Source organism: Cervus elaphus, chromosome 19 (assembly GCF_910594005.1).
Source record: "Cervus elaphus chromosome 19, mCerEla1.1, whole genome shotgun sequence".
In the NCBI taxonomy this organism is placed as follows: domain Eukaryota; kingdom Metazoa; phylum Chordata; class Mammalia; order Artiodactyla; family Cervidae; genus Cervus; species Cervus elaphus.
In genome coordinates, this window is record NC_057833.1 from 95,095,296 (window position 1) to 95,114,907 (window position 19,612).

At 37.3% G+C, this 19,612-nt stretch overlaps 1 pseudogene; it reads right to left on the reverse strand.

Annotated features, from left to right (window-relative positions):
• Positions 1–14,558: 14,558 nt before the first annotated feature.
• LOC122675419 lies at positions 14,559–15,453 on the reverse strand (annotated as a pseudogene).
• Positions 15,454–19,612: the final 4,159 nt, after the last annotated feature.

Below are 19,612 nucleotides of genomic sequence, written 5' to 3' on the forward strand. Positions count from 1 at the left end.
AAGCAAAGACAAGAGAGAATATAAGTACAGTATAATGTATTATGCAAAAGTATGCCTTACCTTCAAAGATCAATGGACAAAGAGCTTTATTTCTTAATTATCCAAAAGGAACACAACAGGGACTTCCCTAACAGTCCAGTGGCTGCAGAGGGGTTGGGGATTCGACCCCTGGTTGAGGAGCTAAGATTCCACATGCCATGCAGCCAAAAAAACAAAATATACTTTAAAAAAGCAATATTGTAACAGATTCAGTAAAGGTTTTAAAAATGGTTCACAAGAGAAAATGAACACATACTCTTCTGTGTGTGTGCTAGTCACTCAATCATGCCCAGCTCTGTGCGACCCCATAGACTGTAGGCTGCCAGGCTCTTTTGTCCAGGGAATTCTTCAGGCAACAATACTGGAGTGTGTTGCCACTCCCTTCCCCGGGGAATCTTCCCAACCCAGGGATCAAACCTGGGTCTCCTGCATTACAGGCAGATTCTTTACCATCTGAGTCACCAGGGAAGTCCTATACTCCTGTAAATATTAATTAAAAACTGAAAATTATAGTTATGAGGAAACAAAGTGGAACTGATTCACTGCATTTTGTTATTCTGAGGTACAATCCTCTAACAGATCAGAAAAGGGTATACACACAATGTAAAAATGAAAGATCATTTATATAATAAAACTTTTTGAAATATCTATGAAGAAATTTATACTTTTGTTTTTCTTTGGTGCACAATACTCTGTCTAGAAATAAATTTTAATGGGGAAATGGGAGGGGGGTTCAGGATGGGGAATACATTTAAATCCATGGCTGATTCATGTCAATGTATGGCAAAAATTGCTACAATATTGTAAAGTAATTAGCCTCCAACTAATAAAAATAATTGGAGAATATTTTTTGGAAATATTTGGAAATATTTGAAAAATATTTGGAAATATTTTTAAAGGAGAAAAATCATTACTAACAAATATTTTCAACACAATTATTAAGGGTTGTGGAAAATTTGGAAGTGGTATGTAATATTCAACATTGGAAAAATGGATAACAGAAATTGAAATTGAAAATTGAAAGTTGCGTCCATGGAATTTTCCAGGCCAGCATACTGGATTGGGTAGCCATTCACTTCTCCAAGGGATCTTCCCAGCTCAGGGATCGAACCAGGTCTCCTGCATTGCAGGCAGATTCTTTAACAACTGAGCCACCAGGGAAGTCCAGTAATATGTACTTCCTAACAGGGATGCTTTTAAAAATTTTTCAGTATCACAAGAACATTCTTCATTTGTAATATAAAGTGGAGACAATTTGGGATGTATATTTGAATTGCTTAATTATTCTAATTCTACCCAATTTTGTTATTCTTCTTACTAGTTTAAATATATGTCAGTAAGGAAAAAAGACACCAAAATATTTCTACTTATAAATTTGTAGTATTGTATTTGAATCTATCTTTATTGATGTTTTATATGCTAAAAAAGATACATTTTAATGTCAGATAGTTAAAGGTAAGGAATGATAATATCATTTATTTCATCCATTTACACCTAAGAGTCTATGATATACAGTCTATGATATTCTGGGGAAAAAAAAAAAAAAAAACAACTCACCTATGAACATATCTGACATAGGTCCATGCTAGGGTTTCAGACAGCAGTTAGTTCAGCAAGAAAGAAGTAAAGTTGTAAGATTTTAAAATGCCAACTGGCTCAGCTATAAATGTCTTTGTTGGTTTATAAATGGTACCTTTGTATGAACCTTAGAAGTAGGATCATGTATCTTGTAGGCAAATTCTTTAAAGTTTCTTAGCTGTGTCTAATAAGATCTCAGGGGTATTTTGCTATCATTAGCAGATCTTGCCAACAACCCAATGATATCAAGTAAAGTAGGTAAACATCAGAGGAGAAGTTTTAGAGCACTCATCTTTAATTTCAAACTCCTCCTTGAGTCTGCATGAAGGCAAAACACTATTAAAGAAGGAAACAAAAAAAAGCAGCTGGTCACATGAATTGGAAAACATATGGGTTTATTATGGAGTATGAATATTTAGTATTATGTAAATTGAGATATAAGTGGGTATTTATCAGATATTTAAATTTTATTATAATAATTTGTTTTTAATCTACTTATGAAAATCAGAATTTTAAAATATTGTTTTCAAATATATTTTAAGTGGTAATGTCACTGAATTGTATCTGACCATTTTGTGACCCCAAGAACTGTAGCCCACCAAATTCCTTTGTCCATGGGATTTCTCAGGCAATACTGGAGTGAGTTGCCAGTTCTTCTCAGGGGATCTTCCCAAACCAGAGACTGAACGCATATCTCCTGTTTGGCAAGCGGGTTCTTTATCTCTGAGCCACCACTGAAGCAAGTGATAGTTATGAACCCTGTTATAACGTTGACACCTCATACCAGGTGAAATTTACAGTAGTTCTTTTGTGCCAATTCTGGAGTTACAGTAACATGATGATGATAGAAATAATTTAATTATTCAATTATACTTAGAGATGGGAAAATACACTTATTTCAATCAATTAAATATAATTTTATAACATTCATATGGAATAGGATAAAATAAGTGATGACATTCAAAATTTATAGCAAGGATATAGGAGCCAGGGAATGAGAATGCCATTTACCAAGGGGAAAGAAGAGGCCAGGCCTTTAAATTGTGAGCCAGCACTCTTGCATTTAAGGTATTGTTTTACAGCAAATGTGGCATGAAATGTATTCCCACCAATTATAAATCTCATTACAATTATCTACTGAAAGAGAAAAAAATACAGATATTTGCAAATATTTTGTAAAAAAATACTTCAATTCAACTCAAAAAATACTGTATATATAAAAAAGAAATATTTCTAGATAGAATTGCAGTCACACACCATGTTCAAATATGCTTTAAGTAATAAGAAAAATAAATTAATTGTACATAACTCTACATTGACTCCAGAGAATATGATCATTTTGAGCAACACGCATTATGAAAGGAAAGAGGTTAAGGAAACTGAAATCACATGGACAATTCTAGCTTCACTGTAGTTATTGTTGTTCAGTTGCTAAGTTGTGTCCAACTCTTTGTTTCCCCATGGACTGCAGCATTCCAGGCTTCCCTGTCCTTCACTCTCTCCTGGAGTTTGTTCAAACTCATGTCCATTGAGTCAGTGATGCCATCCAACCGTCTCATGCTCTGTTGCTCTATTCTCCTTTTGCCCTCAATCTTTCCCAGCATCAGTCTTTTCCAATGAATTGGCTCTTTGCATCAGGTGGCCAAAGTATTAAAGCTTCAGCACCAGTCCCTCCAATGAATATTCAGGGTTGATTTCCTTTAGGATTGACTAGTTTGATCCCCTTGCTGTCCAAGGGACGCTCAAGAGTCTTATCCAATACCACAATTCAAAAGCATCAATTTTTCAACTCTCATCTTCCTTCTTTATGGTTCAACTTTCACATCCATACATGACTACTGGAAAAATCATAACTTTGACTGTATGGACCTTTGTCATCAAAGTAATGTCTCTGCTTTTTAATACACTGTCTAGATTTGTCATGGCTTTTCTTCCAAGGAGGAAGCATCTTAATTTCATGACTGCAATCACAATCCACAGTGATTTTGTAGCCCAAGAAAATAAAATCTGCCACTGTTTCCATGTGCTATCCATCTATTTGCCATGAAATGATGGGACTGGATGCCATGATCTCAGTTTTTAAATGTTGAGTTTTAAACCAGCCTTTTCACTCTCCTCTTTCACCTTCATCAAGAGGCTCTTTAGTTTCTCTTCACTTTCTGCTATTAGGGTGGTATTATCTGCACATCTGAGGTTGATATTTCTCCTGGCAATCTTGATTCCAGTTTGTGATTCATCCAGCCTGGCATTTTGCATGATGTACTTTGCATAGAAGTTAAATTAGCAGAGTGACAGTGTACAACTTTGTCATTTTCCTTTCCCAATTTTGAACCAGTTCATTTTTCCATGTCTGGTTATAACTGTTGCTTCTTGACCTGCATACAGGCTTGTCAGGAGTCAGATAAGGTTGTCTGGTATTCCAACCTCTTGAAGAATTTTCCACAGTTTGTTGTAATCCTCACAGTCCAAGGCTTTAGCAGAGTCCATGAAGAAGAAGTAGATATTCGTCTGGAATTCCCTTGCTTTCTCTATGATCCAATGGATGTTGGCAATTTGATTTCTGGTTCCTCTGCCTTTTCTAAATCCAAGGTGGGCATCTGGAAGTTCTTGGTTCATGTATTATTGAAGCTTAGCTTGAAGGATTTTGAACATTATCTTGATAGCATGTGAAATATGTAGAGTTGTTTGGTAATTTGAACATTCTTTCACATGGTTCTTCTTTGGAATTGGAATGAAAACTGACTTTTTCCAATCTGTGGCCACTGATGACTTTTCCAAATTTGCTGATATAATGAGTGCAGCACTTTAACAGCATCATCTTTTAAGATTTGAGATAGCTCAGCTGGCATTCCATCACCTTCACTAGCTTTGTTTGGAGTTATGCTTCCTAAGGCCCATTTGACCTCATATTCCAGAATGTCTGGCTCTAAGTGAGTAACCACACCATTGTGGGTACTCCAATATTAGAGAAGTGCTACATGGCTGCATGTACTATAGTGCTATTTGTGATGTTAGATGCCAAAGACAATCTGTATAAGTATACAAAACAATCTAAAGAATTATAAGGGATATGAATTTGGCTGAAGTGTCATCACGAAAATGTCTTGAACCTTTCTTTCAACTCTGGAATGAAAGCTAGATTCAGATCAAAGAATTATCATGTACTGATGAAGTCTTCATTCCAAATCTCATAAAAGCTTGAAGTTTACTCACAATTGCTCATTGAGTGGTTATGCAGTCTCTACTTAAATAGCTACAGTGCTAGGTAGAGAGATTGCTTTAGAACTCCGACATGTGTCTAGTCTAGCTCCCCAAGCTCTAGAGAAGCACAAAATGAAAAAAAAAAAAGAGCAAAATTTAGGCCTAAAACAGTGAAAGTTGTCCAAGAAATAACTTGTAAAAGAGGAGTTCCCAGAGCTTTACTGGGAAAATCTGTTTCCAGATTACAACTCTAATGACAGAGTGATTTAAACCCTGGACAGGGAGTAATACAGATTCTCAATCTTGAATAGTAAAGTAAAATGAAAACAGAAGAAATTATACATGAGTCTTATCATTGGTCAGAAACTAGTATGGTTTGACTTTTGACAGGTTCAGGGATTAATTTCACAACAACCTGGTAAAATGTACTGGAAAAATGTATTTATGGAAGCTTCATGCATTTCAATAGGTAGAGAAACATATTCTCAAAGCACTCAAGAGTAGAGCTAGGGGCTTCCTTGTTAATCTAGTGGCTAAGACTCTGAATAATGACTGCAGGGAACCCAGGTTCAATCTCTGGTCAGGGAACTAGATCTAACAAGCATGCAATAACTAGGTGTTCACATGCACAACTAAAGCTCCCCTACCCAGCAAAAATGATCCCATGCAACCAATATAAAAATAAATAAATATTAAAAGCACACAAACAAAAAAGAAAACAGATGACCAAGAAATGGCATGTTGGGTCACCTTGCCATTTCTCATCATATTAAATCCAAAGACTAGCCTAACAGTAAGCAATACTTAAAAAAAAAAAAAAAAAAAGTGCAGAGTTCGTATTATTTTAGTCCAATTCAAAGGCATTTTCATCTCAGAAAGACATCTTCTAAGTTGGTTACCCGTAATGTAAAGGTTTTGGAAGGTGGACTGTGGTCTCGTAAGCCTTCCTATTTTACTTATAATATAAGTAGAAGCAAATATAACACTCTTCATGGCAATAAACACACTGGCTTGGCCAGAATCACAGAAATTGAAAATACACTGCAATTTACCTAGGTAAACTACTTGTAAAACTAGGGAAAACCATTTAAGGCTAAAGAAGAACATAATGGCATAGTGTGAAATAAAACTCATGGCTCCTGATACTAAAGCTAGTCTTCATCATGTTTTCATAACTAAAATATGTTTGCTAAATATTGTTACCTCATGATGTCCATTGATTTCTTCAATAAAGTATAATATGGTACCTATGTAGTAGGAGATTGGGCATTTCCAACAAAAAAGGAGACTATCACACACACACACACACACATATATATATATGTATTTTGATAGCTGATTGACTTCATTTTTGAAAAGATCCAAAATTAATTTTCAGCAAAGTCTTATAAGTTAGTTGCTCAGTTTTGTCTGACTCTTTGCATGGATGGTAGGCTGCCAGCCTCCTCTGTCCCTGGAATTCTCCAGACAAGAATACCAGAGTGGGCTGCCATTTCCTTCTCCAGGGGATCTTCCAACCCAGGGATCAAACCAAGATCTCCTACCTTGCAGGCAGATTCTTTACCACTGAGCCACCAGGGAAGCCCACGTAATTTATTTAGCCAAGATGTATTTTCCTTGGTTAAATGTAAAGTAATGATGCCCACTCTTCTTTTAAAAATATATATACATTGCTTATAAATAATCTCCAAAGCAGTTTTCAAAGAGGAATCAAGTTTCAAGGAATTAAGTACAAAACCAACTTTGTAATAGTGACATTGTTTTTTCAAACATTTTACTGGGCACTTTTGGGGAAAAAAAAAAAGCATGTAAGTGCTCCTAGTAATTGTTAACCTAATGAAGTGTCACTTCCTATGGCATATAATCAAAAAATATTTTTGTTTTTATAGACCAAACCTCATCTAACATCAACACAAAGGAATTCTGTATAATGTAAAGATCACAGGACATGGAATAAGAGTATTTGGGCCCAACGCTGACTTACATGTTATATGATTTAATTATTTAATCTTTCTGATCCTCCAACTTATTGGTAAATAAGAATACTAAACTTTAATTATAGAATGTTTTTGTTTCCGTTTGAGAACAACTCGACCTTTTCACATCAGCTTAAATAATGTACAATGAATTTTCATAATCACTAACCATTTTTGCCAAGGGAAAAGGAAGATCTTAGGAACTTAGAAGGTTATTCAAAACTTAGAAGGTTAGAAGGTTCATTCAAAATGGAACAGCCTCAGTTAAAGGCATACAGCCTTTGACAAGCCACAACAAGGAACCAGGACAGTAGACACCATGACATGACATTCTTTTTTTTTTTTTTTTTTCTCACCTTCCCTCTAATATTCAGCTAGGGCTACCTCTTGGCCAGAAGGTAAGCAAGTTGATTGAAACGGACCAAGGAAGACCGATGTTTAGGGTGGAGAGAATGAGAGATCTCAATGGGTGAAAGAACTATGTATTTTTAAATATTACAACCATTTATTCAGCTTTTATTTTTCCCTGAAGTAAGAAACTAAATGCTTTTCTTGGAATTAGCTAGAAAAAAAAGAAAACACAGGGGAAATGAGAGTCTACAAACTCATTTATTCACTTAGTTTTATTGAACGTCAGTACGAGCCAGACCCTGAGCCAAGTGCTGGTGATAAAGTGGCTAACAAGACACAGACCTTATTTCTTAGGCTTATTAAGTGGCTTTTAAGTGGAAGAGGAGAGAGAGTGAGACTTCATCTTTGCATCAACAGTGTGCCAAACCAGAACAAACAGCTGCACAAGTACCTTCTTTAATATATAAAGAAGTGTTTTTCACATTTCTTACTGGCTGAGAAGCAATCAGGTTAATACATGGTGAACTCTCTGTGCCTGGATGTCCTCCAGCAAAGACCCAGCGACCACTTGTCAGAAGGTGTAGAAGGACTTGAGCATACTAAGCCTCATGATAAGCTGAATAAAACAGCCTTAAAAGTTTGCTCTGATATATTTGTTTTTCTCTTTCTGACTTACTTCACTCTGTATAACAGGTTCTAGGTTCATCCATCTCAGTGAAATTGACTCAGATTCATTCCTTTTTATTGCTGAGAAATATTCAATTGTATATATGTACCACAACCTCTTTATTCATTCATCTATCGATGGACATCTATGTTGGTTCCATGTCCTGGATATGGAATTGGAAAATGGTACTGATGAACTTGATTGCAGGGCAGGAATAGAGACACAGACATAAAGAATGGACTTGTAGACACAATGGGGGAAGGAGATGGTGGACAGATTGAGAGAGTAGCATTGAAATATATACATTACCCTCCTTAAAAATATATAACTAGTGGGAAATTGTTGTATAACACAGGGAGCTCAGCCTGGTGCTGTATGATGACCTAGAGGGGTGGGATGGTGGGGAATTAAGAGAGAGGCTCAAAAGAGAGGAGCTATATGTACACGTTGCTATATGGCAGAAACCAACACAACATAGTAAAGCAATTATTTTCTCGTTAAAAATTAAAAAAAAAATAAAATAATGTTAGTGAAACAATTTCTTTTGATAAAATGGAAAAAGTAACATGTTTCTTTTCCTCTTGCATACCATGAGAAAAAATATTTTCTCATTACTGAAATGTTTTGGACATATCTGAAAACCCAAAGCATTAACCTTGGTGTCGAAAACATCTTTCATTAAGTCCCCACTTCTGAATTCATTGTATCACTGAAACGAAAGAAGACACAATGAACGTGACTGAGTTCATTCTAATGGGACCTGCACAGAATCCTCAGATGCAAAGAATTATGTTTTTGATGTTACTTATCACCTACATTGGCACTGTCACAGACGACCTGCTATTCCTCTTCCACAATCCTGTTACCTTCAGCCACTGAATTAGACAGGTTTTCTTTTCTTTTTTTGGCTCTGCATTGCAGTATGTGAGATCTTAGTTCTCAGACCAAGGATCGAACCCCACGAGTCTGCAGTGAAAGTGTGGGGTCTTAATCACTAGATCACCAGGGAAGTCTCTGAATTACACAGCTTTTGAATCAGAGAGCAAATCAGCTAGCATTTTAAGGATTGTGAAGAAGAATAACAGGTGTCTACAAATGACAAGAAGACCAGGAAGGAATACTTCACAGAGTGTGCAAAGTCTGGCTGCATATGATAGTCACCACAGTGAGCAGGTAAGGTTTTGAGCTCCCTGGGGTCTCAGTGGTAAAGAGTCTGCTTGCCAATGCATGAAACTCAAGTTCAATCCCTGAGTGGGAAGATCCTCTGGAGAAGGAAATGGCAACCCCCTCCAGTTTTCTTGCCTGAAAAATTCCATGGAAAGAGGAAAGTGGCAGGCTGTAGTCCATGGGATCACAAAGAGTGGGCCACTACTGAGTGACTGAGCAGGAACATGAGAGAGTAATTACTTCATTCAAAAATTATTCATTCTTTTTGTTTTGCGTATGGAAAAACTGAGACCTATGAAAGAAAGAAACATTTCTAAAATTACATATTGTGTTTAAAAGCAAGAATTAAGTTTTCATTAAATTCTATACATCTGTGTCTCTTTTTCTGTTTTGCATATAGGGTTATCATTACCATCTTTCTAAATTCCATATATATGTGTTAGTATGTATTGGTCTTTACCTTTCTGGCTTACTTCACTCTGTAAAATGGGCTCCAGTTTCATCCATCTCATTAGAACTGATTCAAATGAATTCTTTTTAATGGCTGAGTAATATTCCATGGTGTATATGTACCACTCTAACCTGTTTTATCTTTTCCCTGCATGGAATAGCTGATATTCCCACATGTTACAGTGTAATTAAAACAAAAGGCATACCAGAATGATCTATGCCATTACTTCTATGGGCTTCATGATTTCCCAGGTAAGATCTGAGGAGTGAATTAAAGATATGGAGAGATACAAAATACAAGAGATACAAAAATACATCTCTTGACATTCTTATAGGACTTCCTCATATAAAGAAAAGTAATACGAAGTCAAGATTAGTAATACAGAATTTTTTTAAAGCTTCCAGTTTCCACACTGACTTAGCCAGTCTCTTCATTTAATTCCTAAACCAAACAGGTAACTTAGATGGGAACATGAGAAGACTTAGTCCCTGCATTCATCAAATCTCTTTGGTTACACTACAATGTGGTGCTGCTTTTTGCTTCCCAATGTGAAACAATAAATTAGTTTCAAATACTTCTACTCAGTCACTATGAAAACTACTCAAGCACCAAAGACTCAATATGGAAATGTATGCCTTCTTTAGAATACATGTAGTCTACTAGATATTCAGAACTGACCCACTAGGAGAGCTTTGGGCCAACATTCTCTCACATTAAAATACATAAATAAGCAAATACTTAATTAAATGGAGCTGGGAAACCAGAATGGGGTACTCTTATGCCCTATAACATAGCAGAACAAAAGAGGAAGAAGAAATGCTCCTCTTTGCTGGCAAGGGCTTAACCAATGAAAAGCCACAGGCTCTTTATTTACTAGATTCCCCACCCCTTAACTCTCCTTTCCCCTCTCTAAAAGCATTCCTCTTCTCTTGCTTTGGAAAAAATTGCACATGTTTTGCTGTGGTTGTTGTTGTTCTGTCACAAAGTCATGTCTGACTCTTTGCAAACCCCACAAACTGCAGCACTCCAAGTTTCCCTGTCCTTGACTATCCAGGTCCCCAACTGCAATTCTTGCTGATCTGAAATATACCCATCTTTTCTGGAATAAAATATGACAGTCTATTTGCTTCAAAAACCATCAATTTGCTTTCTGATTAGTGGAGAACAGTGGCATTCTGGGAACCAGCAGTGAATTTTAGCTTAGAATCTACTTCAAGTCATTTCCAGTAAGAAGAGCTAAAGAGCCTCTTGTTGAAAGTGAAAGTGGAGGGTGAAAAAGTTGGCTTAAAACCCAACATTCAGAAAACTAAGATCATGGCATCTGGTCCCATCACTTCATGGCAAATAGATGGGTAAACAATGGAAACAGTGACAGACTTTACCTTTTTGGTCTCCAAAATCACTGCAGATGGTGACTGCCGCCATGAAATTAAAAGACGCTTGCTCCTTGAAAGAAAAGCTATGACAAACCTAGACAATATATTAAAAAAAACAGAGACATTACTTTGCCAACAAAGGTCCATCTAGTCAAAGCTATGGTTTTTCCACTAGTCATGTATGGATGTGAGAGTTGGACTATAAGGAAAGCTGAGCAGCAAAGAATTGATATTTTTGAACTGTGGTATTGGAGAAGACTCTTGGGAGTCCCTTGAACTGCAAGGCAATCCAATCAGTCAATCCTAAAGGAAATCAGTCGAGAATGTTCAGTGGAAGGACTGATGTTGAAGCTGAAACTCCAATACTTTGGCCACCTGATGCGAAGAACTGACTCATTGGAAAAGACCCTCATGCTGGGCAAGATTGAAGGCAGGAGGAGAAGGGGCCAACAGAGGATGAGATGGTTGGATAACATCACTGGCTCGATGGACATGAGTTTGGGCAAGCTCTGGGAGTTGGTGATGGACAGAGAAGCCTGGTGTGCTGAAGTCCATGGTGTCACAAGGAGTCAGACATGACTGAGTGACTGAATGGAACTGATATTTCCTGAGCACAATTACACTCTGGTCAGTGACCTCAGATCCCTCAGAGAAAGATTAGATTGAAGATCTACCTGACATATGATGGTGATATTACAGGGTTCTTATTCAAAAATATCTTATGTCTCTTTTATTCAAAGATCTAGATTTGGAAATTATCCACATCTCTGGTGATTGGATTGGGAGTTTGTTTGTTTTTGCTTTTTGTTGTTTTTTCCCCTGAATTGAATCAGATTCAATTCTGTGTTCACCAAACCTGTATTATACATCAGCAGCAGCCTTGTTGTCACCATAATTTTAGTCAGTTTGGTTTGCCTTAACAAAATACTATAGACTGTGTAGCTTAAAAAAACTGACATATGTTTTTTCACAGTTCTGAAAGTTGGAAGTCCCAGATCAAGGTGATTGCAGGGTTGGATGCTAGTGAACACTTTTTTCCAAGCTTGCAGATGGCCACCCTCTAAATCCATCATCACAGATTGTTATTGTTCAGTCTCTAAGTCATGTCCAACTCTTTGTGACTCCATGGGCTGAAGCATGCCAGGCTTCCCTGTCCTTCACCTTCTCCCAGAGTTTACTCAGTCTCATGTTCATTTAGTTGGTGATAGACCATCCAACAATTCATCCTCTGTTATCCCTTTCTCCTCCTGCCCTCAGTCTTTCCCAGCATCAGAGTGTTTTCCAATGAGTCATCTCTTCACCTCAGGTGGTCAAAGTATTGGAGCTTCAGCATCAGTGCTTCAGATAAATATTCAGGATTTGTTTCCTTTAAGATTGACTGATTTGATCTCTTTGCAGTCCAAGGGACTCTCAAGAGTCTTTTGCAACACCACAATTCAAAAGCATCAATTTTTCAGTGTTCACAGGGTCTTTCCTCCAAGCAAACATGAGAGAGTGGGCTCATTAGTTGAACAGAATGGAAAACTAAGATATGGAATATATATATAATATGTGCTAAGTCACTTCAGTCATGTCTGACTCTTTAATACCCTGTGAACTGTACTTGTCTAGGCTCCTCTGTTTATGGGATTCTCCAGGTAAGAATACTGAAGTAGGTTGCCATACCGTCCTCCAGAGGATCTTCCCAACCCAACCCAAGTATCGAACCCATGTCTCTTATGTCTTCTGCTTTGGCAGGCAAGTTCTTTGCCACTAGTGTCACCTGAAAGTGAAAGCGAAGTCACTCAGTTGTGTCCGACTCTTTGCGACCCCATGGACTGTAGCTTACCAGGCTCCTCAGTCCATGGAATTTTCCAGACAAGAGCACAGGGGATCTTCCTGACCCAGGGATTGAACCCAGGACTTCCGTGTTGCAGGCAGACATTTTACCATCTGAGCCACCAGGGAAGCTATAGTGCCACCTGGGAAGCACACACACACACACACACACACACACACACACACACACACATATATGAAATATGAAATTAGTGGTATTGCAATGTCATCAGGAAAATAATTATTACTCAATAAATGTACTGGGAAAATTTACTTATTCTTATGCTAAGAAAGAAGAGTATATATCCATCTCACACCATATCTGAACATATATCCTATGTGATTTTTAAAGATGTAAATATGAAAATATACTTCAAAGTATTTAAAGAGTAATTTCTTTTTATTGAGAGCAGGGAATGATTTGGGAAGTACATACAAAGATATTTTGTATTGAGTTCAGTTTCCTCATCTATACCTTCCTCACTCTAGTGAGCATGGTCAAATCCAGGTGTCAGTTACTCCAATATAATATATTTTGAAATAATTAATTCACTCTATTAGATCCCTTTCTAATCAAAAGATTTAGTGTATTTTTATTTCCTTCACTGAGGAATAAATGAAATTGTATGTCTGGTATAATTTTGTATGTGTCAATAATTGGAGGTACTAACATTGCTAAGTACACTGAGTTCAATCACAAGTAGAAAAAAAAAAAAGATAAAGGCATATGGAATATTTTAGTATCTAAGTTGTGGGATGAATTCTAAGATTTAACTTGTAATACCAGAGCCTTAAAGAACAACCTTTGTGTGACTTCCCTGGTGGACCAGTGGTTATGTATCCTCCTTCTAACTCAGGGGACATGGGTTTGATCCCTGGTTGGGGAACTAAGATATCACAAACTATGGAGCAACTAAGCCCACAGGCTGAGCCCACGCAACACAACTATTGGGCCTGTGCATTCTGGAGACGAGTGCCACAATTAGAGAACCTGTGGGCTGCAACTAGTAAAGCCTGTGCACTGCAGTGAAGACCCAGTGCAGCCAGGGGAAAAAAAAAAGAATGATCTTTGTAGTACAGTATTTGATTCACCTAACTGCCAAAGGTTACTTCAAAAAGAGAACAATTTGATTTCATTACTTAAGGCAACAACATATAATTTACAGAGAGTTAGAAAGTCATTCATTACATAAAACAAAAGATATATATCCAAAATGTTAGGCATTTATTGCATTAGAAAACCTGTACCCAGACAGTGTAAAGTAGACAGACTCTGGAGTAATATGAATGAGTTAAATGTATTTCAAGTATCAGAGTATGTCAGTTGAAAAAGCTGTGCAGAATGGAGTTGAAATTTGAAATTTTCAGTGCAAAACTTGATTTGAATAGACAAAATCCACCATACACCACCATTACAGAATAAAGTTAACAAAGTTCATTTCTCATTGTTTTTATCTTCTTCTATGGACAAAGTCTGTGAAATTTTAAATTAATTAATTAATTAATTTTTATTGATAGATTAATAATTTTTTTAGCAATGAGAATTTTAAATTTCCAATTTCTCTTTCTTGGACTAAAAGAAAACTTTCTACTAGGTCATATTTCTCAGTACCAGAGAAGTATCAACACCCACAAATAAAAACTTCAAACAGGAAAAAAAAGTTACTGTCACTAAAGAATCTTAATACAGTATGTTATATATCTAAGAGGTTAAACATATGTGAATCTCTTGGCCTCTCAGTACTATAAAATATTCCACTTAAAGTTTAATTCATATAGCTGTTTCAGAATAAACAGGATGGATATACCAAAGGAAATGATTTTCTAAGTATAGTCACTGAGAGTGACAATTCTTTGATTCTGAAAAAAGAAAATGACTTTCACATCCTACATGATGGAAAACCCTCTCTTCCAACTAAAGACACATATTTACTCTAGAGTTTCCTCACAGTATTTTTCATTTCTTCATTTCTCAAGGTGTAGATTAAAGCATTCAACATAGGAGTTATGGAAGTTACGATCACCATCATAGATTTATCAATGGGAAAGTTGGCATTAGGCCTGGTATACAGGAAGATACAAGGAACAAAGAATGAAAGGACCAACATCATATGGGATGCACAGGTGTAGAAGGCATTGATTCCCTTCCAAACAACGAGTCTTCAGGGAGTGTAATATGACCTCATAGGACACTAAGAGGATGAAGAAGACAACAGTGCAAATTGCCCCTCCATTAGCTATCATAGAGAGTCCAATGAGGTGGGTATCAGTGCAAGCAAGTTTCAGTAAAGGATACATATCACACGTAAGTTGTCAATGACATTGGGGCCACAGAAAGGGAGCTGATAAATAAAAATAACTTGAATCAGTGAGTGCAGAAAGCCTCCCGTCCAGGCCACCAGCAGCATGAGGACACATACCCTCCAATTCATGATGATCAAATAATGAAGAGGTTGGCAGATGGCTACGTATCAGTCATAGGTCATCACCACCAGAAGGATGACTTCGACACTAGCAATTAAGTGATCTATAAAGACGTGAATCATACAAGACAGGAAGGAAATAGTCTTTTTCTCATGAAGTAAGTCAATGATCATTTTGGGAGCAATGATGGTAGAATAGACAGTATCTAAACGATAAAGAAGCCAGAAAAAAGTACATGGGGGAATCCAGTGATCAGCTGGCTGCAATGGTCACTATGATAAGCACATTGCTCATTACTGTCACAATATACATGAATAAGAATAGGATAAATAGAACTTTTTGCATCTCAGGGTTTTGTGTGAGCCCCAAGAGGACAAACTCAGTCACATTGTTCCAATTTTCCATGTGTTCTTCTTAAACTGTTGATCAGGTGTCAGAGGCTGCAAACCAAGGGGTCAGTAATGAATGTGAGAAGATCACATGCTTTGTGCAAAATATGGGATGCCTTACTCGAGAGTGTTTGCTCAATTGGATCTCACACAGAGTAAGCCTTTGGAACATGACACTTTGCAATATCCTTCCACACACTGCTTTCATTTTATCAAATCCATGCTTCAACTCCACTGATGAGACTTCAGTATTCTAACTGGGTGGTTATATGAGTGGGTGTATCTGTAAGTTTATGTACCAAGTGAGAAAAAAAGATGATTTCTCCAGAATATCTTTCACAAAGAACTGTGTTTTTTTTACTTTACATATCATTTCTTTTTTTGTTAAGTGCATTTTGACCTTCTGAGATCTACCATATAAATAAACAAAGTCTAATAACTTTCTTTATATGTTTATGTGAAGTGACACCTAGTCATGGGGCATAAAATTATAAGCTGACTTTTAGATAAATACCTTTCTGAAAATTTTGAGTTCCAAAAATTGAGAAATAAGTCACCCGCAACAGTGAAAGAACCAGGCAGTGGTTCTTTGCCTATTTTTCAATGCCTATTTTTGCTCATGCTTAGTCACTCAGCTGTGTCCTCTTTTGCAACTGCATGAACTTTAGTCTAGCAGGCTCCTCTGACCATAGGTTTCTCCAGGTACGAATACTGGAGTGGGTAGCTATACCCTTCTCTCAGGGATTTCCTGTCCCAGGGATTGAACCTGATTCTACTCAATTGCAGGCTAATTCTTTACCATCTGAGCCACCAGGGAAGCCCTCAATGCTTATTAAACTCTAATTAAACTGAAATTCAAAACTCACCAGAGAGTAACTGAGCAGAGATAAAATGTATGAAATCTTTCTATTAAAGAAAGTACACTGAAATCATTTTCTTTGAATATATACACACCCAAACACATACATGCCAATAAATAAATAAATAAATAGACATTTATTACAAGCTAGGTGTTGGAGGGAAAAAAATGGACAAACAAAATGTAAGTGATTGGATACTACAGAAACATTTTTTTCTACTTTCCAAAATTGTTAGCCATAGCTCAATTAGGATGTCAAAATAAAGATTTTAAACTGAATCATTGTATAATGGAAAGAGTTCTCTACTAAAATCTAGAAATATTATTTGATTTTCCTTAGGCTTGGACTTCCCAGGTGGGGCTAGTGGTGAAAAATCTGCCTACAAAGGCAGGAGGTGTAAGAAACGTGGGTTCGATCCTTTGAGTGAAAAGATTTCCTGGAGAAAAAAAATAACAACCCACTCCAGAATTTTTGCCTGGTGGATAACATGGACAGAGAAGCCTGGTGGGCTCTTGACCATAGGGTCACAAATTGCTGGATGTGATTGAATGTCGGAGCATGAGCACAAGGCATTTTTGCAGTCACATCCCAACTCCTATTCCTACTGAAAGTGAAGTGAAACTTGCTCGGTTGTGTCCTATTCTTTGTGACCTCATGGACTGCAGCCCACCAGGCTCCTCTCTCTATGGAATTCTCCAGGCCAGAATACTGGAGTGGGTGGCCATTTCCTTCTCCAGGGGATCTTCCCAATCCAGGGATCAAACATAGGTCTCCTGCTTTGCAAGCAGATTTTTACCATCTGAGACACCATTGAAGCCCAAGAATACTGGAATGGGTAACCAATCCCTTCTCCAACAGATCTTCCTTATCCCTTCTCCAACAGATCTTCCTTTTTCCAGAAATTGAACCGGGGTCCTCTGCATTGCAGGTGGATTCTTTACCTGATGAGCTATTAGGGAAGGCAGTATTATTTCCAGATGTGTGAGTTCCCAAATTCTTGTCGTTGAAAGCTTTATCCTAAATGGCATCCTAATGTTTTTGCTGGTACAACGTTTTTATATTAACCAGGTGAATTCATATGTGTTAGAGGATATTTGTTTATTAAAGTAATCAATAGTTTAGACTGGTTATTTTGTTAAAATTATAAGTTCTTATGGTTATGAGTCTGTGTGAAATACAAGACATTCATTCTCACTAAAGGAAAATATTGTTGGGCTTTCAGATATGATCTAGGACCAATTTTTCATGTAATTGCTTCAAATGTGCTCCATTTCAGTGTTTACTTTGTAGACTGTCATTTGTGAAGGTCAGGAGATTTTTCTATTCTCTGTGCCTCTGGCAATCTAATTTGTACTCAAACATCAGAGGGAGAATAAAAGTATAGAGAAGAGAAAATAAGAGATGATTGAGAAAAGGCAGATAGCAAATGGCAAAGACCATGAGCGGCAGAACATATGCTTTGAAATTGAATAGTTTCATTTGCAGATACTGAATGAGAAGGGGATAGAAGAATTTCAGATTTCCTGAGTAGTCAGTCTGCAGATGGAATAACAGATAACTCAAGATCAGCGTCAAAACTTCCATTTCAGAAGCCTTATACCTCCAGATCACAGAAAAATGAGAGAATCAAATCCTGAATTTTAACACACATGAATAAAAGAATGTGCAGTTCCTAAGTTGTGTCCGACTCTTTGCTACCCCATGGACTGTAGCCTGTCAGGTTCCCCTGTCCATGGGATTCTCCAGACAAGAATACTGGAGTGGGTGGTCCTTTACCAGCTCCCTAAAGGAGCTCTGTGTTCAGAACTCCAGCATTTCATTGTATAGATATTTCATTAACTATCTTCACTCACAACACAGAAATTATGTATATATTTGTAATGAAAAATAAATATTCACAGTGCATAGAAGTTCTGAGCATTCAAAAGACATCTTCCAGTAGGAGAGTCTAACTGAGAGGGTAACAGGAAGGAAGGCCAGGGGTCTCCAAACAGAGGAAATAGGCTGCAAGTGCCAGACATTTTTATCTCTCTTAAGTGGCAGGAGGAAACAAACCAGCAATATTTTTTCTTCTCTATACAAATTTAAAAGGAGTTTTCTCTTAAAATGCTGTGTTGCCAGGACACCGGGTTTCACCTGAGGCTAACTATTCTCAAACCTTGAGTTAACTAATACATTTCTTTTTCTTATGGAAATGTTTGTCTTAAGATATGTTAATTTACCCCAGACTCTGTAAGTTCCGCCAAATGGCCCAATCTACTTACTCAGATATTGTTCCCCTAATCTATGTAAACGAAACTATTTGTTGGTAATCTGCCCTTCTACAAGATTCAAGTCAATCGTTTTATGGCCAAGGATGAATTATCTGGTGCCATATAACTTACAGCTAAAGACTAGGAGGGGGTGTTCTTTCTGCCCCCTTCTGATGCCTATGTCAGAAGCTTTCTCTATCTCCTTTATACTTTAATAAAACTTTATTACACAAAAGCTCTGAGCGATCCAGCCTCGTCTCTGGGCCCGGATTGAATTCGTCTCCTCTGGAGGCCAAGAATCTGATAATGTTCTTATGAGCATAGCTAGTATTCTAAACTCTTCAAAAGTTTTATTTTGACACAGGATGATATAAAATTATATAATTTATAAATATTTAACTTTATCAAATATATATATATATATATATATTTGCTTCAAACAATTGTGAAATTCTTCACATTTTCTTCAGTTCAGTTCAGTCGCTCAGTCATGTCCGACTGTTTGCAACCCCATGAATCGCAGCATGCCAGGCCTCCCTGTCCATCACCAACTCCCAGAGTTTACTCAAACTCATGTCCATCGAGTCGGTGATGCCATCCAGCCATCTTAATCTCTGTCGTCCCCTTCTCCTCCTGACCCCAAACCCTCCCAGCATCAGGGTCTTTTCCAATGAGTCAACTCTTTGCATGAGGTGGCCAAAGTACTGGAGCTTCAGCTTCAGCATCAGTCCTTCCAATGAACACCCAGGACCGATCTCCTTTAGGATGGACTGGTTGGATCTCCTTGCAGTCCAAGGGACTCTCAAGAGTCTTCTCCAACACCACAGTTCAAAAGCATCAATTCTTCGGTGCTCAGCTTTCTTCACAATCCAAGTCTCACATCCATACATGACCACTGGGAAAACCATAGCCTTGACTAGATGGACCTTTGTTGGCAAAGTAATGTCTCTGCTTTTTAATATGATGTCTAGCTTGGTCATAACTTTCCTTCCAAGGAGTAAGCGTCTTTTAATTTAATGGCTGCAATCACCATCTGCAGTGATTTTGGAGCCCAAAACAATAA